We start from the raw sequence: 26,043 nt of genomic DNA, 5'->3' as shown, positions 1-26,043 counted from the left end.
CTGACCCTTCACATCGCTTGCCTCTCTCTGAAATTACTTGCTTATTTATGTGTGTGTTTATCACCCATCTTTCCACTGGAATCTAAGCCTTGTGTTGTCAGGCTGTTAAGATTTCAGGCCCTGGTGAAAACATGTTCAGGATACCCTTTCTCCCCTTTGCCCAGCAAGAGTGGACTGATTAAAGTTGGACCTGAGATTTCTATGAATATGAAACCCAGTTGTTCTGACTAGATTGAGCCGTGGCTTCCCAGTGCTGCCTGTTACAGGAAGTGACTTGCCTTCTCCCATCAGCCCAAACCGGGAGCCTTTATCACAGAACCCAAGAGTGAGGGGAGGGTCAGGCCGGTTGGACAGTGGCTGTATCATGGGATGCATCAGGAGCCTTTTACGGTCCTCTCCTTTCCCTTATATTGCATTGTCTTAGATTACGTGGACTTGCCTTTTCCCCTAATGCCGCCCCCTCACCGCTCTTCATAATTGAGGAAATTGTGTCAGTAAATCGACCAAAGAGATGCAGGTTGTGCTCCATGATAATTAATAAATGCTAGTGATTCAGACCAACTTGAATTTACACGGATCAACTTCTATTCTATTGTGTTTTGTAACCTCAAACGCGTGAAATTGATTATCCCCCCTAAAATAATATATACAGATAAGTGTGTATATACATATTTGTTTATTTCTATTTTGTTATTGGTGAAATTTAAAAAAGTTTAAATGAATCACAGTTTAAAAAAAATGTTCTAGAAATGGAGCTTGGAGTGGGTGGTGCCCCACATGCTTTACACACATTGATATTCCAAATAGACCTGATAATTAAAGGCCTTTTTAATTGTTTTATTTTTGGCCATTTTGGACTTTTGACTGAAAAATGGAAAGACATTTTAAACCTAAACTCTGAAACTAGCTACTTTATCTTTCCTTTAAAATGCTTTCCAAAAGTGAAGCTGATAACAAGCACAATCAAGGCAGGAGTGGTTAGAAACCAGAAACCAGCTGTCTAGACTTCCATTTGTGCGTATCCTCTAACACAGTGCCAAAACATTCGAAACATGGAGTGAAAATCAATTTTACAAGGGAAATTAAGTGTACTGAGTTGTTTCAATGAAGTGGTGGCCCAGTTGCATATTCAGTTAGAAAAACTATTTTCTGCTATACTCTAGCAATGGAGGGAGAAAGAGAATACATTAAAATAGAGGATACTTACTCTGTATATTATTAAATTAAGTACCCTCCAAAAATGATGTATTTGTAACTATCAGACAGAAAACATCAGAAGTGACTCAATTAACAACACCCAGGCTAACCCCATCCCCCTCTGGTGATGCACACAGTAATGGTGCTCTGTCCTTCTGGGAAATATTTCACTAGTGTGAAGCTATACCAACTTCTCGCCCTCCTGACTCTCACTGATGCTTCCTAGAACATGGACTGAGAGCCACAGGTAGCTTTGACTCTTGTTAAGATTTTGTGTTTGTTTCTATCATTATACCATGCGGTGTTCAAGTGCATTTGTCCTTCCTACCTGCCCCCATTAATATTGCCTGGCAACAATAACCACAGCCCGTTCCTTCCATGCCTTGCCCCAATGCAATCAGTTCACTAGACATGGCAGAGTGGACTTATTTTAAATGTCCCACTGACTCCCGGACACTGGCTGGACACTGACTCCTAGCCAGGAGCCTGCAGGCACCATGACCCTGTCGTTATGATAGCATACAGCTTTAGGAGGTGGTGGAAGTTGGCGAAATTAGTCGAAGTCATTGGAAAGATTGAATGCAGGTGTGTTCTTCCATTTTCACACTGCTATAAAGAAACACCCAAGACTGGATAATTTATAAAGGAAACAGGTTTCATTGACTCACAGTTCCACGTGCCTGGGGAGGCCTCAGGAAACTTATAGTCATGGCAAAAGGTGAAGGAGAAGCAAGCACATCTTCACAAGGTGGCAGGAAACAGAGAAAATGAAGGAGGAACTGCCAAACAGAAAACCATCAGATCTCATGATAACTCACTCATTATCACGAGAATAGTTTGGGGGAAACCACCCCCATGATCCAACCACCTCCCATCAGGCCCCTCCCTTGACACGTGGGAATTACAATTCAAAATGAGATTTGAGTGGGGACACAGAGCCAAACCATATCGGCAGGAGAAAAGCCCCCCAAAAAACGCTTTAAAAAATGTGAGAGAGTGGCTGGGTGCAGTGGCTCAAGCCTCTAGCCTCTAATCCCAGCACCTTGAGAGGTCAAAGCAGGAGGACTGCTTGAGGCCAGGAGTTCAAGACCAGCCTGAGCAGTATGGTGAGACCCGCTTTCTTTCTTTCTTTCTTTCCTTCTTTCTTTCTTTTCCTTCTTTTTCTTTCTTTTTCTTTCTTTCTCTCTTTCTTTCTTTCTTTTTCTCTTTCTTTCTTTCTGTCTCTCTCTCTTTCTTTCTTTCAGACCAAGTCTTGCCCTGTCACCCAGCCTGCAGTGCAGTGCCATAATCTTGGCTCACTGCAACCTCTGCCTCCCAGGTTCAAGTAATTCTTCTGCCTTAGCCTCCTGAGTAGCTGGGATTACAGGTGTGCGCCACTATGCCTAGCTAATTTTTGTATTTTTAGTAGAAACGGGGTTTCACCATGTTGGCCAGGCTGGTCTCGAACTCCTGACCTCATGATCTGCCTGCCTCGGCTTTCCAAAGTGCTGGGATTTCAGACGTGAGCCACCGTGCCCGGCTGCCTGATCACATTTTGAAGAGGAGTATTTACAATCATGTACAGAAAAAAGTGGTTATCTCTGGCTGGTAGAACTACATGCGATTTTTAAAAATTATATGCTTCAAGTTTTCTAAAATGAACACATATCATTTACTAAAAAAACGGTAAAGGAAAAAACTCAGTGGTATATGTATCAGTATATATGTAATGCTTGCTTCTTGGATACTGTCAGGAAAACCTGAAATATCTTGAAATATAATAAGAGGCTTCTCATGTATCATATGAACTCCAATGAAAACTTCAGCTTCCAGCTCCTTGTTACTCCCACAACATGTACATCAAACCTATTTTACAGAACTCTGGAGGTTAATGCTTTACTTTGAAGGAAAATAAATAATTTTACAGCTTAACAGGAAAAGGATATCCTCTCTGTAGTTTGAAAGGAAACTGGATACAGAGCTTTATAAAAAATGCATTAGTTGCAAGCCGAGAAGAAACCCATCTGAGGTGTAGTGCATTTCACACATCAGTTCAAAAAACAATACCACCAAGGCCTTTGGAATTTGGAGAGAAAGACTACATAAGAAAAATAAAACATGGGGTGGATCGTTGTAAACAAATAAGTCCAAGAACCTAACGAGTTCAGGCCACGATTGTGCTCTCATATGCGTCTTCCTAATCTGTGCAGTTTTACACAGACCTGGCAGGTGATGTGCTTTGGAGAAACAGATTTGTGACTCTCAAACCATGTGTAGTGCCGACTCCCTCTGAATACTGTCAAACATGTATTGGACTTGCAGTGCATGCTGGGCACTGTTTTTTTTTTTTTTTTTTTCTCTTTTTGCCCAGGCTGGAGTGGAATGGCATGATCTTGGCTCACAGCAACCTCCGCCTCCCGGGTTCAAGCAATCCTCCTGCCCCAGCCTCCTGAGTAGCTGGGATTACAGGCATGTGCCACCACACCTGGCTAATTTTGTATTTTTAGTAGAGATGGGTTTTCTCCATGTTGGTCAGGCTGGTCTCAAACTCCTGACCTCAGGTGATCCGCCCACTTTGGCCTCCCAAAGTGCTGGGATTACAGGCATCAGCCACCATGCCTGGACACTGGGCACTGTTCTTAAGCTTCATTCCTGCAGTTTGACTAGGGTCATCCTCGAAATTATCTGTATTAGTTAGGGTTCTCTAGAGGGACAGAACTAATAGGATGGATATATACAGGAGTTTAGTAAGTATAAGCTCACGTGATCACAAGGTCCCACAATAGGCTGTCTGCAAGCTGAGGAGCAAGGAAAGCCAGTTCGAGTCCCAAAACTGAAGAACTTGGAGACTGATGTTCAAGGGCAAGAAGCATCCAGCATGGAAGAAAGATGTAGGCTGGGAGGCTAGGCCAGTCTAGCCTTTTCACATTTTTCTGACTGCTTTATATCCTGGCCATGCTGGCAGATGATTAGGTGGTACCCACCCAGATTAAGGGTAGGTCTGCTTTTCCCAGCCCACAGACTCAAATATTAATCTCCTTTGGCAACACCCTCACAGACACACCCAGGATCAATACTTTGCATCCTTCAGTCCAATCAAGTTGACACTCAGTGTTAACCATCACACCATCCTGTGAAGTAGATACCACTACTGTCCCCACTTAACAGATAAAAGAGGTGAGGCACCTTGTTCTAGCTCACATAACTAAGAAGGAGTTTTTTAGCCAGGATTGAATCCAGGGAGTATGACTCCAACTCACATTCTTAGCATCTATTTTGCCTGTCAAGTAGCCTTATTAGTGGAGAGAAGCATCTAGAATAACCCCAGTGGGGGCCCAGCCCATGTGATTTGCCTTTACAGTGATCTTTATGCTTCAGTTTGCACAAAAGCATTGAACCAGGACTGATAGCCCATGTTGATTAAATGCTCCTTTTGAGCCAGGCATTGTCGTAAGTATTTTACAGATAACAATTCCATTATTCATTATAAGCCTGGGAGTACTATTATCCCCATCCCCACTTCACAGGTGAGAAGACTGAGTTACAGAGAGCTTAACTAACTTGCCCAAAGTCACACAGTTAACAAGTAGCAGAGCCAGGATCCAACCCCAGACCTTCTGATCTAGAGCCTGTACTGCTGATCTCTATGCTGTGGGATGTACTCCTAGGGAAATGTGTTGTATACTGGTTCTATGTCAGGCCTTGTTTAAAGTGTGTTATTTGAATCATCTCATTGGAAATGTCCCTAACACACTGCCAGAAATTGGCTGGGAAGTAGTTTCTTCAACCTAACAGCTGGTTCTCTATTAAAATGTTACCAGGCTAAGCACAGTGGCTCACGCCTGTAATCCCAGCATTTTGGGAGGCCAAGGTGGGCAGATCACGAGGTAAAGAGATCGAGACCATCCTGGCCAACATGGTAAAGCCCCGTCTCTACCAAAAATACAAAAATTAGCTGGGCATGTTGGTACATGCCTGTAGTCCCAGCTACTCAGCAGGCTGAGGCAGGAAAATCACGTGAACCCAGGAGGCAGAGGTTGTAGTGAACTGAGATTGAGCCACTGCACTCCAGCCTGGCGACAGAGCAAGACTCTGTCTCAAAACGAAAAAACAAAATGTTTCCAAGGGAACCTAGTAGAATGATTCCAAGAGGGAGCTTTGTGATCAGAATGATCAGCGTGCAAATAAATACTGACTATCCTTTTTTTTTTTAAGACAGGGTATTGCTCTGTGGCCCAGGCTGGAGTGCAGTAGTGTGATTTTGGCTCACTGCAACATCTGCCTCCCCGGTTCAAGAGATTCTCCTGGCTCAGCCTCCCCAGTAGCTGGAATTACAGGCACACGCCACCACGTCTGGCTAATTTTTGTATTTTTAGTACAGACAGAGTTTCACTATGTTGGCCAGGCTGTTCTCAATCTCCTGACCTCAAGTGGTCTGCCCACCTTGGCCTCTCAATCTACCATTTATTAATAAAGCTCTGGTGCCTTTTTTTCCTTCATCCCCACCCCTCACCCCTACCCTCTCCATCATCCATCTATCCACCAAAAGAATTAAAGGATATTGAAATGGCAATCAAACTATCCCCAGAATGGTGAAAGCCACCAAAATCACTGGGAGCCCCCACTTTAGTGGGGAGACATTTGCTGCAGGTGGCTGGGGGAGCAAGAAAGAGGTGAGGCTGTTGAATGGTGCTCCTTGAATGGTGCTCCTTGCGGCGTCACCTGGAAACGTACTAGAAATGCAATGTCTCCAGCCCCAGCCCAGACCATGAGCTCAGAGGCTCTGGAAGTGGGGCTGGTGTGTTTCATGATGCCCTCCAGGTGATCCTGGTGCACATTCAAGTTTGGGAACCACAGCCTGAGGACATGTGGAAGATAGGGTGAGGCCCCAACTTCAGAGCCCTGAGTAGGATACAAGTAACTTGGAAGTAGTAAAAATTAGATGGGAACTCTCTCCCTCAGTGAATTAGAGCAAATTCAGCTTTCCCTGTGATAGCATCACTGTCCCTTTCCTTCTGATGGAGACATCTAGGTGGCATGACAGAAGCATCTGGAAGGGCCAGTTCCCTGGGTGAACCTCTGGAGGTGGGTCAAGCCTGGGAGCTCAGACAGTTGGTGTCACTGTTGGGAAAAGTTTAACACTCGGTTCCCTCTTTTAGAGCTGTTGGAATTGAGGCCCACCAAGGGCAAGGAAGAAGGAGAGCCAGGACCTGACACCAGAACCTCTGGCCACATAATCTGCCTGTCAGTGCCCTTCCCCAACTCCTTCTTGGGCCCAGTTGGGTGTTCCTTGGACCTCGCTCTCTCCCCTCCCCTTGTATGCATGCTCTGGAGTGCACGTGCCCACCTAACTCTGCTGGTCTTGACCTTCACTCTGTCCTCCAGAACAACCGAGTCCCACAAACCTCATGTTCCGGAAGGCTTCAGTTCCCCTTGGTTCCTCTAGCAGCTCTGGCAGGCGGTCAGGGGAGACAGAGGCACTGAGGGGGGTGGAGGCGCCAAAGGGAGGTGGAGCAGATGAATTCGGAAATTTCTCCTGAAGAAGAGAGTAGGGAAGAGGAGCATGGCTTGGCAGAGAAATATGGGAAGGCAAAACATTTGAGAAGACATAGAGGTGAAACCCACAGATACTTAGGGAGACTATTTCTTTTTTTCTGTGTTCTTTTCTTTTTTTTTTTTTTTTTTTTTTTTGAGACGGAGTCTTGCTCTGTCCCCCAGGCTGCAGTGCAGTGGCGCGATCTCTACTCACTGCAAGCTCCGCTTCCCGGGTTCACGCCATTCTCCTGCCTCAGCCTCCCAAGTAGCTGGGACTACAGGCGCCTGCCAACACGCCCGGCTAATTTTTTGTATTTTTAGTAGAGACGGTTTCACCGTGTTAGCCAGGTCTCGATTAGTCTTGATTTCCTGACCTCGTGATCTGCCCGTCTCGGCCTCCCAAAGTGCTGGGGTTACAGCCGTGTTCCACCGCGCCCGGCCGGGAGACTATTTCTTAATGCAGAGGAAAAGTACTAACAACATAAAAACAAAACTTTCACTAAAGCATATGGGCTATATGATCCCAGTTTATTTTCCAAAGATGTATAGACTTACATAAGAGTCTGGAAATCAACATCAAAACATTTGCAGTGGTTATCTCCGGATGCTGCAATTGCAATTTCTGTTTCCTTCATTTCTTATTTTCTGCATTAAGCATTCATTGACTTTTTTTTTCAGGTATAATTCACATATCATAAAATTCACCACTTTATTTTAAAGCGTGCAATTCACTGGTTTTTAGTTTATTCACAAAGTTGCACAACCATCGTCACCATCTAATTCCTGAACATTTTCATAACCCCAAGAAGAAACCCTGTACCCAGGAGCAGTCACTCCCCAACATTGCTCTGTTCCCAGCCCGAGGCAACCACTAATTACTTTCTCTCCCTTTGGATTGGTCTCTTCTGGACATTTCATATAAATGGAATCATACAATGTGTAGTCTTTTGCGAATGGTCTCTTTCACTCAACATGTTCTCAGGGTTCACCCATGTTATAGCAGTATCAGCACTTCATTGCTTCTTTTTGCCAAATAATATTCTGTTACATGGATAGACTGCATTTTATTTATCCATTTATCAGGTGATAGACCTTTGAGTTGTTTCCACTTTTGGGCTATTATAAATAATGCTGCTCTAAACATTTGTGTACCAGTTTTTGTGCAGACATATATATTCAGTTCTCTTGGGTATATGCCTAGGTGTGGGATTGTTGGGTCATAAGATAACTCTATGTTGATTTTTTTTTTTTTTTGAGACGGTCTTGCTCTGTCACCCAGGCTGGAATGCAGTGGCACAATCATACCTCACTGCAGCCTTGACCTCCCGGGTTCAAGCAATCCTCCCACCTTAACCTCCAGAGTAGTTGGGACTACAGGCACACACCACTAACTTTTTCTTTTTAAGAGACTGATTCTGACTATATTGCCCAGGCTAGTTGCAAACCCCTGGGGTCAGACCATCCTCCTGCCTCAACTTCCCAAACTGCTGGGATCACAGGTGTGGGCCACCATGCCTGGCCTATGTTGGACTTTTTGAGGAAACACCTGTTTTCGAAAGAATTTGAACCATTTTGCATTCCTACCAGCAATGTATGAAGGATATGATGTCTCCAACACTTGCTAATACTTGTGATTGTCTGTTTTATTATAGCCATCCTAGTGAGTATGAAGTTGTATCTCATTGTGGTTGTAATTTGCATCTCTCTGATGATTAATAATGCTGAGCATCTTTTTTTAAAAATATATTTTTACATATTTTTTATCTTTGACAAATAACAATTGTATATTGTATATAACTATGGGGTATGATGTGACATTTTGATATATGTGTACATTATGGAATAATCAAATCTAGCTAATTTACCTATTAATCACCTCATGCACATCATTTTCTGTGATGAGAACATTTGAAATACATTGTCTTAACAATTTTGCAATATACTATATGTTATTTTTAACTACAGTCACCATGCTGTGCAATAGATCTCAAAAACTTATTCTTTATATTTAACTGAAACTTTGTATCCTTTGACCAACATCTGATTCCCTCCCCACTCCACCACTCCCCACTCCCAGCCCCTGGTAACCACTATTCTACTTTCTACATCTAAGGGTTCAACGTTTTTAGGTTCCACATAGAAGTGACATCACACAAGGCTGGGTGAGGTGGCGCACGCCTCTAATCCCAGCACTTTGGGAGGCCAATGCGGGTGGATCTCTTGATGTCAGGAGTTCGAGACTAGCCTGGCCAACATGGTGAAACCCCATCTATACTAAAAATACAAAAAGTAACCGGGCATGGTGGTACATGCCTGTAATCCCAGCTACTCGGGAGGCTGAAGCAGGAGAATCACTGGAACCTGGGAGGCAGAGGTTGCAGTGAGCCAAGGTCATGCCATTGCCTCCAGCCTGGGTGACAAGAGCAAAACTCCATCTCAAAAAAAAAAAAAAAAAGAAGAAGAAGAAGTGCGGTCACACAGTATTTGTCTTTTTGTACCTGGCTTATTTTACTTGGCATAGTGTCCTCCAGGTTCATCTGTCTTGTCACAAATGACAGGATTTCCTTCTTTGTAATAGCTGAATATGCCCCCATTGTGTATATAAACTACATTTTCTTTATCCATTGATGGACACTTAACTTGATTTCCCATCTTGGCTGCTGTGAATAGTGCAGCCATGAACATGAGAGTGCAGTTATCTCTTCAACAGACTGATTTCAATTCCTTTGGATATATACCCAGTAGTAGAATTGCTGGATCATGTTCTATTTTTAGGTTTTGGGGGATCTTCCACACTGTCTCCCATAGCAGCTGTACCAGTTTACATTCCCACCAACAGTGAACAAGGGTTCCTTTTTCTCTGCATCCTTGGCTACACTTGTTTTCTTTGATCTTTTTGATAATGGCCATCCTAACAGGTGTGAGGTGACAGCTCCTTGTGGTTTTCACTTGCAATTCTTTTTATTTCAGTAGCTTTAGGGGTACAAGTAGTTTTTGGTTATATGGATGAATTGTACAGTGGTCAAGTCTGAGATTTTAGTGTACTCATCACCCAAACAGTGTAAACTGTACCCAATAATGCAGTTTTTCAGTCCCTCACCCCCTCCCACCCTCCTCCTTTCTGAGTCTTTGATGTCCATTATACCACTGTATATGCCTTTGCAAACCCATAGCTTAGCTTCCAATTATGAGTGACAACATGTGATATTTGGTTTTCCATTCCCAAGTTCCTTCACTTGGAATAATGGCCTTCAGCTCTATCCAAGTTGCTGCAAAAGACATTATTTCTTTCTTTTTTATGGCTGAGTAGTATTCTATGGTATATGTATATTACATTTTCTTTATCCACTCATCACCTGATGGGCACTTAGGCTGATTCCTTATCTTTGCAATTGTGAATTGTACTGCAATAAACATATGCATGCAGGTGTCTTCCAGATAGAATGACTTCTTTTCCTTTGGGTAGATACCCAGTAGTGGGATTGCTGGATCACATGGTTGATCTGCTTGTAGTTCTTTGAGAAATCTCTATACTGTTTTCCATAGAGGTTGTACTAATTTACATTCCCACCAGCAGGACATAACCATTCCCTTTTAACTATATCCACACCAGCATCTATTGCTTTTTGACTTTTTAATAATGGCTATTCTGGTTGGGGTAAGGAGGTATGTCACTGTGGTTTTAATATGCATCTCCCTGATGATTAGTGAGGTTGAGCATTTTTTCATTTGTATATCTTCTTTTGAGAGATGTCTATTCATGTCATTTGCCTACTTTTTGATGGGATTATTTGTTTTTTTCTTACTGATTTGTTTGAGCTCCTTGTAGATTCTGGATATTAGGCCTCTGTCAGATATATAGTTTGCAAATATTTTCTCCCATTCTGTGAATCATCTGTTTAGTCTGATGATTATTTCTTTTGCTGTGCTGAAGGCTTTTAGTTTAATTAGATCCCGTGAATTTATTTTTGTTTTTATTGCATTTGCTTTTGGGATCTTAGGCACAAATTCCTTGCCTAGGCCAATGCCCAGAATAGTTTTTCCAATTTTTTTTTTCTAGAATTTTTATAGTTTCAGGTCTTAGATTCAAGTCTTTAACCCATCTTGAGTTGATTTTTATATATGGTGAGAGATAGGGATCCAGTTTTATTCTTTTACATGTGGCTATCCAGTTTTCCCAGGATTATTTGTTGAATAGAGTGTCCTTTCTTCAATTTATGCTTTTGTATGATTTGTTGAAGATCAGTTGGTTGTAAGTATTTGGCTTTATTTATGGGTTATCCATTCTGTTCCATTGGTCTATGTATCTACTTTTATATCAGTACTATGCTGTTTTGATAACTATAGTCTTGTAGTATAATTTGTAAAGTAATATGATGCCTCCAGATTTGTTCTTTCACTTAGGATTGCTTTGAACTATTTGGGCCCTTTTTTGGTGCCATATGAATTTTAGGATTGTTTTTTCTAATTCTGTGAAAAACAAAGTTGGTATTTTTACAGGAATTACATTGAATCTGTAGATTTCACTGGGCAGTGTGGTCATTTTCATGATATTGATTCTTCCAATCCATGAGCATGGAACATGTTTCCATTTGTTTGTGTCATCTACAGTTTCATTCAGCACAATTTTGTAGTCCTCCTTGCAGAGATCTTTCATCTTCATGGTTAAGTATATTCCTGGGATTGTTTTTGTTTTGTTTTGTTTTTTGAAGCTATTGTAAAAAAAGATTGAGTTCTTGATTTGATTCTCAGGTTGGCCGTTGATGAGTAGCAGTGCTACTGATTTGTATACATTGATTTTGTAACCTAAGACTTTATTGAATTCATTTATCAAATCTAGAAGTCTTTTGGGGGAGTCTTTAGGGTTTTCTATGTATACAATCATATCATCAGCAATTTGCATGTCCTTTCTTTCTTTCTTTCGCTTGATTGTTCTGGCAAGGATTCCTTAATTTGCATTTCTCTGACTGAACATCTTTATCTGTGCTTATTGCAAAATAGAATTCTTGGGTTTTTTTTATTTTTTTATTTTTATTTTTTGAGACAGAGTCTCACTCTGTCGCCCAGGCTGGAGTGCAGAGGCGAGATCTTGGCTCACTGCAACCTCTGCCTCCTGGGTTCACACCATTCTCCTGCTTCAGCCTCCCAAGTAGCTGGGATTACAGGTGCCTGCCACCACGCCTGGCTAATTTTTTGTATTTTTAGTAGTAGAGGCAGGGTTTCACTGTGTTAGCCGGGATGGTCTCGATCGCCTGACTTTGTGATCCACCTGCCTCAGCCTCCCAAAGTGCTGGGATTACAGGCGTGATAGAATTCTTATGTCTGTCTTGCTTAAGAGGGTACTGATCCTCTAAAAGGTTATGTGCCTTCCCAAAAATCACATAGTAAAAATAGAATAATGGTTTAAATGCAGGCTCTGGAGCCCAAATCCTGGCCTTTCTACTTGTTAGCTGTGACGCTCAGGCCTCAGTTACCTCATCTGTAAAATGGGAGCAATCATAACTGCCTAAAAATGTGTTGTGAGATTCAGAAATAAAATTTGTCAAACTACCACCACCATCTGACCCCTAAGAGAGTCACTATAAATGGCAGCATGATTATCATTTTCAGACAAGGTAGGGTGAGGGCTGCATGATGTGAGGCGGATTCTCCTGACCATTGCTGCCTCTGCATGTTGGTGGACTGGCCTCTCCCTTTGCTGAATGTTTTTCCCACAGATATTAGATAAAATCTAGAGTTGTCATTCACAGAGGGAGACAGACAAATGGGAAATCTGTATCTCTCTTGATCCCAGATCAGTTGTTTAGAGAGCCCAAATAACCTGCCATGGTGGTACCTGAGAGCCAGAATCAGAAAGAAAAACAAAAAAAGGGCTCTTATTTTTTGGAATGATCTTTGTTTTTGTCAGTCCAGTTTGCTGTCACAAATTACCATAGGCTGGGGCGCTTAAACAATGAAACATTTATTTCTCAAAGTTCTGGAGGCTGGAAGACTGAGATCAGGGTGCCAACACGATTGGATTCTGGCAAGGGCCCTGTTCCTGGTTCACAGACAGCTGCCTTCTCACTGTGACCTTACATGGTGGAGAGCAGAGAGAGAAGCAAGCTCTTTCCCTTTTTTTTTTTTTTTTTTGACACAGAGTCTCACTCACTCTGTCACCCAGGCTGGAGTGCAATGGCACAATCTTGGCTCACTGCAACCTCTGCCTTCCATGCTCAAGCAATTATCCTGCCTCAGCCTCCCAAGAAGCTGGGACTACAGGCATGCACCACCATGCCTGGCTAACTTTTGTATTTTTAGGAGAGACAGGGTTTCACCATGTTGGCCAGACTGGTCTTGAACTCCCAACCTCAAGTGATCCACTGTTTTGGCCTCCCAAAGTGCTGGGATTACAGGTGTGAGCCACCTCACCTGGCCTTTCCTGTCTCTTTTATAAGGGCACTAATCCCATCATAACGGCCCCACCCTCATGACCTAATCACCTCTCAAAGGCCCTACCTTCTAATATCATCCCATTGGGGGTTAGGATTTCAACATGTGAATCTGCAGAGGACATACAAATGCAGTCAATAACCATCAGAATCCCAGTGGGCTCCTAGCCAATGGTCATTGGTCCAACTTTAGTGTCCTGTGCTACAATATAACACAGTGATATGGAAAAAAAAGAAGAATATTATTATAATTATTACCATGAGCCAGGCATGGTGGCTCACACCTGTAATCTCAGCACTTTGGGAGGCCAATGCGGGCAGATGACTTGAGATCAGGAGTTCAAGACCAGCCTGGCCAACATGGTGAAACCCCGTCTCCACTAAAAATACAAAAATTAGCTGGGTGTGGTGGCACACACCTGTAATCCCAACTACTCAGGAGGCTGAGGCAGGGTAGTCCCTTGAACCTGGGAGGCGCAGGTTGTAGTGAGCTGAGACCCTGCCACTGTACTCCAGCCTGGGCAACAGAGCGAGACCCTGTCTCAATAAAAGTAATTAATTAATTAATTTTTTAAAAATCATTATATAATTTGGAAAGATTGGGGCACTGGTAATTCAATTCAGGTGGGTCTTCTGATCTTGGAATTCACAAGTTATCAAGCCAAATGCTGCAGCTACACAGGGAAGACGGAAAAAGTGAAACCTCTGCGTGTTTCCTCACCCTGCCTGCTAACTAACCCCTCCATCCTGCCAGTTCCATGCTGGGGGCGTAGGGAGACAACATCCCTTCTTAGAACTGAGAGAGAACACATGCTAAGGAGGTCTGAGACTTACTCTCCTTTTTTTATTTTTCAACAAATTTAATTCTTTTCCAAAGATGAAATATAAACATGCAAAGATTCTCTGTAATAATGATGATATATGAGCTACCATTTATTGGATTCTTAACCCTGGGCGGGCCCACACAGATATCTCAGCATGCGTTATTCCATTTAATACTTGCAGAAAACCCTGAGTTCAGAACCGATGCTAGAGATGGAGAAAATGAGGACCAGAGGCAAATAACTTGAGTATTATAACACTGCCCCAAAGCTGAAATTCTTAACCATCCATCGTGACATCTAAAAACCTGGCCTTCTTCCTTTCTGCTGAGTTTCTCTGGCTCTACACCTGAATAATAGTTTCAATAAACACCACCAGGTGTCATCTACTATTTTTTCACAAATAATTCAAGATACAGTTTATCATCCTCGGAATGCTAACAAATTCTGGAGATGCAAAACCTACAGGGTATGTATAAATAAGTTGACTCACCAGTGTAAATATGAATTCAATGCTGTTTAAAAAATGAACAACCTTGTTTCTCTAAGTTGTTGTGTTACTTCTTCTCCTGGATTTTTTATTGGCTCTCTGATGCCAACAGGAACCTGTTCTAAAACTGCCCCGAGAAAGACTCTGTAATCAAATAAATCTAAAGTTAGGCATGCTTTTAATTTGTGTTTAGAAGTGAGATTATTTTCCTCAACAGGACATGTTTCCCAAAGAAAGCTTAGTGTCTTTGTATTCTAAAACATGTCTGCTTCTGTGATTCTAAGGACAGTAGAACCAATTCTGCTTGTAACTGGCCAATTTCAGTTCCTGTGAAAGACAAGTGGAGGAAGTGGTTTGTGAATAGAATTTGAATAAAGCATATCACTAAATCTCAAAGAGAATCAATAGATTCTAACGTAGTTTTTCTTGCATTGCATCAATAAAGCAACACTGTTATGAAGGCGCTGCAATCTTGTCTTCTCTTGTTAGTTTGAAAGCTTATTTTTTGTTGTTGTTTATTGGCTTTTGGATAGTCTACCCTAAGGACTAAATTGTTTGGTTCTGCAATGCGTCATTGCTGCAACCATACCTTAAGGCTCAGAACACCTAGGGAGATAAATGGAAGTTATTTTTTGTTATCTGGGCTTTATCCATAAATTTCAACTTGGAAAGATTACATGACATGCCCTGAGTCCCACATTCAGCCACAATGGGAAGGCTGAGCACAGTTCTAGGCTGAGCCTTAACATACCGAAGACAGGAGGAATCTGGGGGATCCCACGCTCATCTCTTACTTTACTGCTGATCTCAAAGACAATCAATAGAGGCCCAGCACAGTGGCTGACACCTGTAATCCCAACAATTTTGGATGCTGAGGCAGGCGGATCACTTGAGGCCAAGAGTTTGAGACAAGCCTGGCCATCTCTACTAAAAATATAAAAATTAGCTGGGGATGGTGGCAGGTGCCTGTAATCCCAGCTACTCAGGAGGCTGAGGCACAAGAATCACTTGATCCCAGGAGGCAGAGGTTGCAGTGAGCCAAGATCACACCACTGTACTCCAGCCTGGGTGACAGAACAAGACTCCATCTCAAAAAAAAAAAAGAAATGAAACTCTACCAGCCTGGGCATGGCAGCTTCAGAAAGCCAAAAAGGGGCAGGGCAGGGTGGCTAGTTGACACACATGTGAGGCCCACCCAGAGGCAGTGGGTGTTGTGGAGGTGGGGGACAAGGAGTACTTCCCTTCTGATTATGCTAAACCTACCAGCAGGTGGCACTTTGCATACCCACAGGCTTCTTCCCATTTCAGGGGAACTTCCGGAAACCAGCTCTTTTCCTGTGCAGCTTCCTTCTTGTGCAACTGCTGAAGACATCACAGTAACAGGCCCTCTCGGGTAGCTCCAAGCTGGAGGGGATGATGGAAACTAACACTCAAGAATCTGGATCTGATTCATTTGCTCATTTTTCATTCATTCAGTAGACTCCTGTGTGCCAGCCTTGTGCTGTAAGTATACACTCAGGAAGCTCATTGCCCAGTGGGAAGAAGGTGAACTTACCCATAAAGACCACCAGCTTCAGCCAAGAATCAGGGATTCCTGTCCTTGTCATTCATTTGCTGTCTTTCCCCTTTCTGAAAATCAGAAAGATGGGGTTCAGTGAAAGGAGGAGGAGAATAGGAGGAAATTTGAGGAGGACACCCTAAAAAGAAGGCTTCGTCAAACATGATGCATTTTGGAGAATACATCCAGGAAGAAGGGGAGCAGCAGGGATCCCCAGGAAGTCCTGGCATATTTGTGAGGAATTAGGTGTCCACTGCAGCAGGCAGACTTTTGTTGGATTCCAGAAAGATATTCCCAGCTGCTGTTGTTGTAAAACTGAGACCTCCTCATGCCCAAACCCTGAGCTGGTGCTCAGCCTCTGTTTCACTAGGAGGGGCTTGCTGGGGTAGAGGGCTGCAGGCAGTGCCTGCTGGGGTAAGGGGCTGCAGGCAGAGCCTGGAGCATCTGGTCATCCCTGCAGCACCCCATCCCTGCCTCCAGCAGTGCTCAGGAGCTTCCCAGGGGGCTGGTGGAGCTGGAAGGTCTCTGTGTCTAGAGTCAGAGCTCTCGGTTTAAAGACCCAGCTTTGCCACATAGAGATGTGTGGCTTTATGCAACCTCTGAGACTCAGTTACCTCATCTGAGATGAATATTGCCTTCCCTGCTGCTTTAAGAAGCTCAAATGAGCCAAGATGGATCATGTCTATGTGCTACACACAGCTGTGAGGTTGTTTGTCCCTGGGAACTCACTCTCAATCCCTGATTTTTGTCCCCCACTCCTCTGAGATCCTCCATTCTCAAGGTAGAAGGGTTTATGTCCAATTCATTTTCTCTATTTAGTGAAAGCAACAAAACATTTTCTTAGATTTCTAAAGTTGCTGGCTTAGAGCTAGGCTAGAGTCCCTGCCTCTGCCCCTATGGTTACTGTACTAACCAAGTCTTTGGCATCACCCAGCTATCAAAATAGTCCCAGCCCTAACTACCACACTCAAGTCCTAGTTAACCAGGCTGCCAATAGTAAGTGTCTGAATTATCTCCTTTTTTGTTCTGTGTCTCTCTTTGCCTTTGTGTTCTCTGCCTTCTCTCTGTGCCTCTTTTGTAGTCTTGGTCTTTCTTTCTGGGGCTCTTTCTCATGGTTTCCTGGTTTATCAGGCCCAGGTGGGCAATAAAACCTCAGACCTTCTTCCTCCCCGTAGTTTTGGAAAAGTCCCTGGGAGGGGAAGGCACTTTGCTGCAGGGTAGGAGTGCAGAGATTGGGCTGGGTGAGGAGAATGAGCCTGAAGAGAGGTGGAATGGACTGGTTAGGCAAAGAAAGGCGGGGCTGCTGGGATTCCCCGTGCCCTTGCCTGAGATTCCCCAGGGAATCCAGGTAGTTGACAGTGCAAGGTGTTGCAGCAACAAGAGCATAAGAAGCTAGTCTTTCTGCAGGCCTCGCTCCATCTCCCCCACCAACAGGGAATTTGGGGAGGGATATGGGTCATTCTAGCTAATTCCTCCAACTTGTCACTTCTGCAGACAGAAAAAGTAGAAAGAGGCAGACTGCGTGGGAAAAGAAGCAGACTCTGGCTGAGAGGAGGAAGGTTCTGGCCACCAACCACCTGAATGGAGATCAGCTGGGAGGTGTGGTCCTAGCACACTGCCAGCATCTGCTTGGGGAGGGAGTAGCTGCCTGGCCCAGCACTCCGGGGAATTGCCGGGGTCTCAAGAGGTGTGGCTGTAGCACCCCAACCCCAGAGTTTCTCTAATAACTGGTAGAAAGAAGGGTACTCACAGGAGATACTGCCTGCGTGAGGGGCACCTGGAATCCTCCTGGGGCAGGTCAGAGACTCCGCCCTGGGAAAGAAAGACTCCGTCCCCTAGCTGAGATGCTGCATGTGCCTGGACATGGGCTGTCATGAGGCCACCAGCCACTCACCCCGTCTCCTGCATTGCAGATGCACCATCCTCGGGAGGTGAGGAAGATGAGAGAGCACAGTGAGGCTACATTTCAGGCACACAGGCTGGCTGGGGTGGGGCCTGCCTTCCACCCACCAAGCCCTGCCCCCAAGAGGCCAATAAGGGACTGAGGACTGGGGGACAAACTTCCTGGGGTCACACCAAGGGTAGGGGTCTCCTCAGGATGAAGGAGGGGCCGGGCCACTGGGATGGCTCTGATGCCTGGCCCTGGGCTCTGGAAGGCAGGCTGGGGGTGGGCGGCAGGGGACTCCCATGCTGCAGATGGAGAGACTGAGGCACAGGGCTCCAAGGCTTCCAAGAGTCATGAGGAGGCCAGCGCTGGCCTGTGGGGACTTTGATGTTGGCTCCGGGTGAGGTGGACCACCACAGGGGTGAGTACAACCAGGCATGGGGGCTCAGGTGGCTGCTACGGGGTGGCTAGAGTGAACGGTTAAGGGAAGCAGGAGACGATTGTCACAGTCCAGCAGGAGGGGAGAGTGGCTGTGGGGGCTGTACGGAGGATGCTGCAGCACTTCTCAGCAGATGGGCTGTGGGTGTGAGAGAGCGCTCAGGGGAACCATGCCCAGCCATTTTGGCTTGGAACAGTCGCGGGTGGACTTTGCCCAGCCATAGTGGAGACAGTTGGGATGTGGAGTTCTGATACTGGAAATGCTAAGAGATAAGCAAGTGCTGTTGATGGTCCTTGTGGGACAGATGTGTGGGGATAGTTACATCTTGGGGACAGATGGTGTATGGCCTGAGCCCTCTGGGGTGCAGCAGGCAAGGAGGTGAGAGGAACCAGCCAAAGAGACAGATCTTGGGGGAAACCCAGGGTAGTAGATCCCAGGAAAGGATCAGATCTGGGTTAGGATAAACATTTATCCAGTTCAGCTGCCTGTGCAGCTCCTGCCCCCACCACACACCCTGGTGCCATTGCCCTGAGTCTCTGCTTGCCCCTGCCCACCCGGCCATCCCAGGCAGGTGTTAGGTGTCTCTGTCCTGGTGGGCTCAGGCTGTGCGGGACACTGGAGGGCCCCCTGTCAGAAGGCACTGTCTGGCAGTGGGCAGCATTGACTCACTGTGGTCTTCCAGTCCTGAGAAACACCACTGCCAGAGCCTGCTGGGCTCTCTCCGTCACCCCAGGGATCTCCAACCCCCAGCCTGGGAGTCCTGAGAGGGTAGATCAGAGCTCTGGGAGGTGCCTCTTCCTAGTGTCTGTCCACATTATATCCACCTGTGCCTTGGCAGCCCCCTCTTAAAGGTGGGCATATCTCTGAGGGTGGATGGCATGAGGTCATTGTTGGGAGGAGGCTACCTCTCCCCTGTCCTGGGGCCCTAATGCCTCCATCCTGGGGGATGCACTCCAGCCTCCCCATGAGACAAAACAGGAAGGTGGGTCCCACCTTAGTCCATAGGGGGGAAACAACATTGGGCTGTGAGGGTGGGGGTGGAGGCAGCCCTGGACTTCAGGAAGAGGAGGAGGTAGGGCTTCAGGCGCTATCCTTACCCGTTGCCTGCCAGGGCCTGGAGCTCTGCAGAAGGTGGTGCAGGGTCTCGAATTCCAGTGTGAACCGATGCCACCTGGCTGCCTCTGAGGCTCCTGGTTCTGCAGGTGTCTGGGAGTGTCTCCTGGTTAACTGCTTTCAAGGCCTCTCCTGGCTCACTCACACAGCTGGGCTGCCTGATGAGTTCTGGGTCTCCCAATTGGTGGGCCTGCCACAGTGTGCCTCCCTGAGTAGATGGGGGCACCCCCTACAATGCCCCTTTGCCCTGAAGACTCCCAGGCCCAGCTGGAGCACCCTGGGCCTCAGCAGGAGCGGCCATTTGGAGGAAGAAGAGGTGAAGGAGAGAAGATGCATGGCCCACCTCTGAGGGTTGGGGTTGGGGGACTTTGTGTTGAGGCTCCTGGGAGCCTTATCAAGTCCAGGTAGAGAGGCTTGAATGGCCAACATTCTCCCTACAGAGTAGGGTAAACTGAGGCTGGATGGTAGGCAGGGGCAGCCTTGGAAGGGGGTTGGGCTAGATGGGCCTCTGCACCCCACCTCTGCCATGGCCTTCCTGTGCAGCTTTGCCAGAAGTGCCCCTAATGGACTTAGCCCCAATTAATGGACAGGAAGCTGCCTGCCATGCCAGCCACCCAGCCCATTTGCTTTTTGCTGCCTGGCCATCGGCAACCCCACTCTCTCCATCTCTGGGTGGAAGAGCTGCAAGACTTCCTCAGAGAGCACCACATCAGGGCAACAAGGTGTGCCTGGAGGTGGGGGTGGAACGTGGGGGCAGCAGGGCAGGGCCTGTGGTCCAGTTCTCTCACCTGACATCTCACTGCTATACCAAGAGCAGTGGAGCCTAGTCACGGAGAGCGTGATAACCTCAGGTTATGTCCACTGCACCTGCAGGGTGAAGAACAAGTTCAGCAGCATCAGCAGATGTACAGTAGCACCTACTATGAACCAAAGTCCAAAATAAGATGCACATTTTCCTGATGTCAGAATATACATTTCAATACCTAAAAATGTGTCCCTCATAATTCTTTCAAAAACATCTGCTTTTTTCTCTGCAACATTGTGTTCTCTAAGTTATCACACTGAGTGAAGAACTCCATGGTAAGCTTATCTTCACATACTTAACAAATATGATTTTATCTTAACATCCATTGCAAAATTGTAGGACAAAGCCTATTTGAATTATAGTAGAAGGTATATGAAACAATTAGGATAGGCTATTCTGAAAAATGTAGAGTTAGTTATTTCTGTATTTGTTTTCTATTAACCCATATTAATTGCTAATAAAAATATCTTATTTTATCCTGTGAAGTTTAAACCAATCACTTGATAATGAAAGGGATCTGAGTTGAGTCTTCACTGGCTGGTTGCTGTTGCACCATAGGTTGATGTGCCACCATTGCAGCGACTCCGATTTCTTGACAATAGCATCTTCACTTGGGTGGCAGGTGGGCAGATGTGTACCAGGGACTACAGTGCTGAGCTGTCCCAAGCTCCAGGTTTCAGCTAGTCTACCCTGTCACTGTTTAAAATTCTTTGGTGTTATGTGAAGATGGAAATAAACGGCCCCTGAATGCTGAGAACAGCTGTGAGTATATCCTAGGGTGATCCAAGGGGTCCTGCAGTGGTTCCAGGGCCTTCTGTGGCTTCTGTCTCCTCAGATTGTTGAGCGGATTTGCTGGTCTTGTGATCCAGGGTATGTGGGTATTGGAAGCTGAAGTCAAGGTGGGGAAAAAGGGTGATGGCCAGCTTCCTGGAGGGCACTGCCAGGCTATTTTCCTTGTGGCTCAGCAAGTTTCTTGTTTGAACTTGCTTCTTAAGTGTTCCTGTGTTCTGAACACAAGGGTAAGAAAAGAAGAAAAGCTCAAAGCAGCCTGAGCTCTGTGAGGTCTGCAAAGCTTATCAGGCCCTGAGAGCATGAGTATGGGGCTTCAGCCATGGCCCTTGCCCATTCCTAGTTTAAAGACATTTTGTTCCTGACTAACTGCCTCATGCATTATCTTCAGGTTCCTGGAATCTCTAATACAAAGAACAATATGTAGCCAATCTATAGCTTATATGTTTTAATGTGTATTCCCGATACACATCTTAGAAACTGCTCTTTTCCCTTTCTTTCTTTCTTTCCTTCCTTCCTAATTGTGACATATTACTGACCTCAGAACAAAGGTGATGTGACTTTCCTGCATGAGTCCTGTTTGTGGAGAAATATGGACATTTCCCTGGCCCAGCATTCAGGTGTTGTGACTTTCCTCCCTCGTCCTACCAACAGGTGGGATTGTGACCTATACCTAGGCCCACGCAACAGTCATAATAAAGACTTTCTTACACGGAGTTAGCCAATAGGATAAATTTTGACTTTCATAGGTAGACTTAGTGCAACAAGTAAGGTCCTTGGTCTCCTAATTTTAAAAAGGTCACAGAAGATTACAGCACTCACATGTATTTTATAAAGCCTTTGGATTGTATAAAGAGTGACAGCAGGGCCCACCAGACAGGTGAGAATGTGACTCTCATAGGCACATACAGCCAACAATTAGGATTGTCACCTTCACACAATCTGCGTGAAGTGCAGTGGAGTGCAGTCCACTGTTGGAATTGTGACTGTCATATGTGGATCTGGCAATAGGCTGGATGTTGACTAATTTCTGCATCCATATCACAAGCACAATCTTGACTATTGTACCTAGACCAAGCCCAAAGAAGATATTGACCATACCTAGGCTTTGGGCAATCGGTAATGTCCTGGGTTTCCTGACTGCACAGAAGTCTCAGAGGACTATGAAACTCTAGCATATGGTATAATTCTCTCACATGGTACAGAATATGTCAAATAATGCTTGGCATACAATTTAAATTGTGACTCATATGTATATCCAGTCAAAAGTTAAGTTTGTCACCCTCACATATGGACAATGCCCACTGCTGAGGTCCTGAATCTCTCATGGATGCAGTCCACAGTTGAAATTTTGACTGTCATATATGGTTCCAGCCATAAGTAAAAGTTTTTCATAAAATTCAGCATTCCTTCACGTTAAAAATCCTCAACACATTAGGCATTGAAGAAACATAACTTAATAATAGCCATCAATGACAAAATCACAGACAACATCCTACTGAATGGACAAAAGCTGGAAGCATTTTACTTGAGAACCAGAAAAAGACAAGGATGCTCTCTCTAACCACTCCTATTCAACATACTAAATGAGTACTGAAAATCCTAACCAGAGCAATCATGAAAGAGATGAAAATAAAAGACATCCAAATGGAAAGAGAGGCAATCAAACTATCTCTGTTTGGAGACAATATGATTCTATACCTAGAAAACCCCATAGTCTCTGCCCCAAAGCTCCAAAGATAAACAACTTCAGCAAAGTTTCCGGATACAAAATTGATGTGCAAAAGTCAGTAGCATTCTTATACACAAACAAAATCCAAGCTGTGAGCTAAACCAAGATTGCAGTCTTACTCACAATAGCCACAAAAAAATACCTAAAAATACAGCATACCAAGGTGGTGAAAGATCTCTAAAATGAGAATTACAAAACATTGCTCGAAGAAATCAGATATGACAAAAACAAATGAAAAAATATTCTATCATCATAAACAGAAAGAATCAATATTTTAAGAATATTTTAAGTGGCCATACTGCCTAAAGCAATTTATAGATTTAAAGCTATTCCTATCAAACTACCAATTATATTCTTCACAGAATTTGAAGAAAAGCTATTTTACATTTGTATGGAATCAAAAAAGAGCCCAAATAGCCAAGGCAATTCCAAGCAAAAAGAACAGAGCTAGAAGCATCACGTTACCCAATTTCCAACTATACTACAAAGCTATGGTAACCAAAAGAGTATGGTACCAATACAAAAACAGACACATAGACCAATGGACCAGAATAGAGAGCCCAGAAATAAAGCCACAAACCTACAACAATCTGATCTTTGACAAATTCAACAAAAATAAGTAATTTGGGAGAAAGCTCCCTATTCAATAAATGGCACTGGGAAAACTGGCTAGCCACATACATAAGATTGAAACTGAATCACTTCCTTATATATAAAAATCTACAGCAAAAAAGAAAGCTCTCAAAACCCACAGCCACTTCACTCACTTGAAGACATCTATAAGTTGTTTTCTGTGTTTTTTATTTATTTTATTAAAATAAACTTATTGTTTGCATTTCTATAAAGAATTAACCCAGTTTCAGGAAACCCTGTTGCAGCAGGGAAGGTAAGCAACAGTTTCCCTGCCCACATCTAGTTTTATTATGCACCCTGATGCTTCAAGATATTCAGAAAAGTAGCAGCTTGGAAGAGTAAATCTATGCCTGGCCACTGCTCAGGGCCACAGGCTCAGTAACCTTTGGAGAAAGCCAGAGGGGAAACCTAGCTTACTGTGAAACCTTTTAAAACCATATTCACAGGCTTCAATGAGTGCCTGTTCAGACTTTAGGAGAACATGAGCCTGGAAACATCCCATCCAGGCAGTTGAAAGGCAGCATCTTCCTCACATCCTGTCCCTGGATGTTGGGGTGTCAGGGGACAGTCCTGGTTCTTCCACTGGAGAAAGGAGAACATGCTCGTGTTTGACTTTCTTCTAAAACCTGTGCTGTGTCTTTGACTGCATGCTGGGAAGCACAAACGTTTGACTTCATGTAAAAAAGTCCAAAAACAACTATAAGAGAAAAGTTTTGGTAATATAAGGTCATCTCTTCAAGTCCACCTTGGAAACCTGTAACATATATTTAAATGCTACAGTGAAAAGACATCTTAATATACTTTTTAAAAGCATCTGAAGTAATCTGCTAAGATTAAGTGTGTAAAAAAACATTGATTCCCTTTGAGGGCACTTTGTCCTTTGAAGAAGGGAAGGTGGGGCACAGAGGGCGCCCGGCCCAGGGTTAATGCTTCAGGCACCGGTTGGCTTCCAGGGAGCCTTGGGGCGGTCCCCACAGTAATACAGGAGCTCCTCCCAGGCCTCACTGTCTCGGGAGGCGATGAGGATGACGTAAGGTAGCTGTCGATGTCCTGCAGTTTGGTTTGGCAATTCCCACATTTGCTGTGATTGATCAGTCTTCCTAAGGGATTTGTGTCTCTAGTTGCATCCAGCAGGTTTTGCTCAGATACTGAAAACGGTAGATATAGCAGCTTACGGAGGGTCCTGTGCGTAAAAAGCCTCCTGCATCTTGGCGTCGCGGTCTTGATGAGGCCTCGTGGTTATTTCACCACAAAGTCACTCTGGGAGAACTGCTTGATGGCGATCGCATCCCTGCCTTTGCCATCAACGAGGTCAATCTTCATTCCTTCTTTCTTCCCATCTTCAATCAAATCATCTGTTATTTTCCTTTCTTCAGACTGCAGCTCACCTTTGCTCTTCCTGCAGCTGCTTCGTACAGGGTAGAAATCCGAGAGTTTGCGAGTCTGTTGCGTTTTTCCTTGAGCTTTTTTCCGGAGTGGGGGATGGCGGGGCTCTGTGCCCTTGAAGGGCTTTCTCAGAGCTTGCTTGGCGATGCTGCATTGGTGGAATCACAAAACGAGGTTAGAGTTTTGGGAGGTTCTGCTGTTTCAGATTATTGGTTTGGAAAAGGTGCCAGGGAACTTCTCCTGGCATGTTTGATCTTCTGTTCCTCTGACTTCCTGGTGCTCCTTGTTGCATTTCCTTTCTCTTCTCTTTTCCTGGAGATTCCGGCTAATGGTTTCCTTGGCATTTGACTCCGTGATGCGTAACTGAGCTCTCTTCCTGAAACGGGAAACGCTTTCCAGAGCATTTGTTGGGGCTCAGGTAGGAATAGATCTTTGATTGCCCGGTGAATACATTCTCCCCATCTGTGCGGGGCTCCCCGGGTCCCTCCACTCCACCATCTCCAGCCCGCGCCGTCGCTGCCACCGCCGCCTCCACCGCGCGGGGCTTGGGCGTCTTTCTGCCCATAGCCCCGCCTGGCCCTCGGAGGAACCCCGCGCTCTCGCAGGAGTCGCCACCGCCGCTGTGGCAGCTGATGCCGCCGTCACTAGCGCCCCCGCGGCTCCCCTTCTCCCGTGTCCGGAGAGGCAGGGTCGGGGACCTGCGCCACCGCAGCCCCGGGCCGCCCTGAGCACAAGACACAGGGAGGGAGGCGCAGAGCCCTGTCCTCTGCGGCCCCGCCCACTCTCCACTGCCATTGCCCACCATCTGGCGCCTGGCCCGGGGAGGGGGCTCAGTTCAGCTACTGTGGAAAGCAAAGTGGGGATTTCACAAAGAACTTAAAACAGAAGTACCGTTCGACTCAGCAATCCTATTATTGGATATATACTAAAGAAATAGAAATCTTACCATAAAGAGACGTCTATGGGGATACAGGACAGGAACCCCTCACCTCACAGGCACCTTCTGGGCTAAGTAAGACTTGAAAATTTCCTGCGAGGCTCCCTGCAGGGGGCTCCTAAGCAGGCGCTGGCTTCTGGAAGGATTAAACATTTTTCATGAACCTAAGCCTCTCTTCTGTTGTCTTCCACCAGATGGACACGCATGGAGGCTGGAAAAACTTGATTTTTTGTTTTCATTTTAAACAAGAAGTTGACTTAAAATACAAGTTGCCGGAATTGGAGGGAAAACTATTCAGGATTCAGTTTTGTTT

At 45.1% G+C, this 26,043-nt stretch overlaps 1 long non-coding RNA gene and 1 pseudogene across 4 annotated transcripts; both read right to left on the bottom strand.

Moving 5' to 3' along the window:
* Positions 1–1,832: 1,832 nt before the first annotated feature.
* On the bottom strand, positions 1,833–21,683 carry LOC129050750 (uncharacterized). Of its 4 annotated transcripts, none has more exons than XR_008514495.1 (9): positions 21,582–21,683; positions 20,237–20,315; positions 19,433–19,638; positions 17,762–17,934; positions 16,009–16,082; positions 15,717–15,857; positions 14,457–14,597; positions 6,582–6,712; positions 1,833–1,976 (listed from the first exon to the last, which is right to left on the bottom strand). It is a non-coding gene; the product is annotated as an uncharacterized LOC129050750 (long non-coding RNA). The 4 variants fall into 4 exon arrangements; XR_008514493.1 differs by having other exon boundaries at positions 17,762–17,913; positions 21,582–21,676; XR_008514494.1 differs by lacking the exon at positions 14,457–14,597 and having other exon boundaries at positions 21,582–21,676.
* A 2,655-nt stretch (positions 21,684–24,338) lies between these two features.
* On the bottom strand, positions 24,339–25,598 carry LOC100445513 (N-lysine methyltransferase KMT5A-like; annotated as a pseudogene).
* Between the last annotated feature and the right edge of the window lie 445 nt (positions 25,599–26,043).

This window comes from Pongo abelii, chromosome 18, assembly GCF_028885655.2.
Source record: "Pongo abelii isolate AG06213 chromosome 18, NHGRI_mPonAbe1-v2.0_pri, whole genome shotgun sequence".
Classification (NCBI taxonomy): Eukaryota; Metazoa; Chordata; class Mammalia; order Primates; family Hominidae; genus Pongo; species Pongo abelii.
Note: the sequence above shows the minus strand (reverse complement) of the source record. Positions and strands in the feature narration are given on the sequence as shown.